The following is a 2,134-nucleotide window of genomic DNA, read 5'->3' as shown; positions in this document are numbered from 1 at the left end:
TCTGATGGCTGACGATCATGAGCATTTCTTCATGTATTTGCTGGCCACCTAAATATCCTCTTTGGTGAAGTGTCCATTCATGCCTTCTGCCCATTTGTAAATTGGATTGTTAATCTTTTTGTTGTTGAGGTGTTGGAGTTTTCTGTAAATTTTAGAGATAAGTCCCTTGTCAGATATGTAATTATCAATAAGTATGAATTTGTTACTGTAATTTTTTCTGTGCTTTTTTGTGGTGTTGATTTCTTTGTTCCATATAATTTTCTATGCTGAGCTCATTTTGTTTATGAGTCATGTTATCACTTCCTTTGTTGCTATGGTTTTAGTATTTGCTAAATATTTGTACTGGTCCTCTTTTTTAAATTTTGATGTGAAGGTTTATCATTTTTCTTTGAGGTTACCCTGTCATTTATAGTTTCTTCCCAAGTTTAGAACAGTCTGTTCTATCTTGTAGTTGTCTCGACTTCCTTATCATTTAGAAGTTCTGTAACTACACAATTTTTTCCCTCTTTTTGGTTTGTAGTTGTCTTCATTTGTCAATTGATGTCTCAGGTTCCCTGCTTACAATCTTGTAGGCTTATTTACTTTGGATACTTTCATACCTTGGTTGGTTTCTGGGTTATACCATCATGTGTATTAATGGTCAGTTGTTGTTTGCTGTAGTTGGTTGTCTGTCCAAAGGACTCCCTTGAACATCTCTTATAAGGTTGGTCTGGTTTTAACAAATTCCCTTAAATTCTGCTTATCTAGAAATGTCCTATTTTCACCATCATATTTGAGGAACAATTTTGCTGAGTATATAATTCTTGGTTGGAAATTTTTCCCTTTCAGGGTTTTATATATACCATCCCATTGTCTTCTCACCTACATGGTTTCTGCCAAGAAATGTTTTGTTGGTTGCCCCTTGTCAGTAACTTTTCATTTTTCCCATGCTGCTTTTAGAATTCTTTCTTTGTCTTTGGTTTTGGTGAGTTTGATAATGATGTGTCTTGGTGATTTTCTTTTAGGGTCTATCCTGTTTGGGGTTCATTGGACTTCTTGAATGGATATTGTGAGGCTGAGGCCGAAGTCCTAATAGCCTCCAGGGAAATCTTTAACCAGAAAACTTTCAGTGTCAGGGATTCTAACAAGTCTTTTAATGTTGAGGATTCTAAACACTCCGCAGGGCCTTTATCTACCCTCTGGTCTCAGCAGGTATCAGAGATTTCCTCCGGACTCAGCACGCATCAGAGAAGTCCTCCGGATTCAGCGCGTATCAGAGATTTGCTTGGCTCCCGAAGTCTTCCACATATCAGGGCTCTGCATCCCCCCTAGATAATAATTCCCTAAGTAGACTTTGGAGCCGGGGATTCCAACACATCCCCCAAAACCCCTTAGCAACAACCAATTATCTGTACCCCTTTGCCCTGGTGCTACTCCACCCTATATTTTTCTATAAAAATGTGACAGTAACGGAGCACGAGATCTTTTGCTAAGGCCACTACGTTGGCAAAAGCAGGGACCCTAGTTTGAGCTAGCAAATAAACTTTCCTTTTGTATTTGCATTGTCGTGTGTTGGCAACTTCCTCACGCCGAACAACTCCTACATAACCTGGGCCCAACAGATATATTCTCTTCTTTCATCATACTAGGAAAATTCTCTTCCAACAAATCTTCAACAATTTTTCTGAGGTTTAATTTGTCTCTTCCTGTTCTGGAATTTCAATTACAAGTAGGTTATTCCTTTTGATGGTATCCACATGAACCTTAGGCTATCTTCATTTTGTTTTGATCTTTTTTCTGATTGTTCCCTTTCCAAAGAAGTATTGAGGTACTTGCTTTCAATCTCATTAATTCTGTCTTCCATTGATTCAATTCTACTCCTTTGCCCATTCAATGAGTTATCTATTTCTGAAAATTTAATATTAATCTTCTGGATTTCTATCTGTAGATTTTATATCATTTCTAATTTTTCATTTATTTTGTCATTTTGTTCTTGTATTGTCTTTCAGAGTTGTTCCAGAGTTTTCTCTGTGTTTTCCTCCATTTTGTCAGTGTTTTCCTTGATCTGTCTCTCAATTCATTGAAGGTATCTAAATATAATTCTTTTGAATTCCTTATCAGGGAGTTCCAGTGCTGCATCTTCCTCAGGGATGTG

This window comes from Orycteropus afer, unplaced genomic scaffold, assembly GCF_000298275.1.
Source record: "Orycteropus afer afer isolate SDZICR_OR568_19922 unplaced genomic scaffold, OryAfe1.0 scaffold00107, whole genome shotgun sequence".
Classification (NCBI taxonomy): Eukaryota; Metazoa; Chordata; class Mammalia; order Tubulidentata; family Orycteropodidae; genus Orycteropus; species Orycteropus afer.
The sequence above is the reverse complement of the archived record's forward strand: the minus strand, read 5'-3'. Positions refer to the sequence as shown.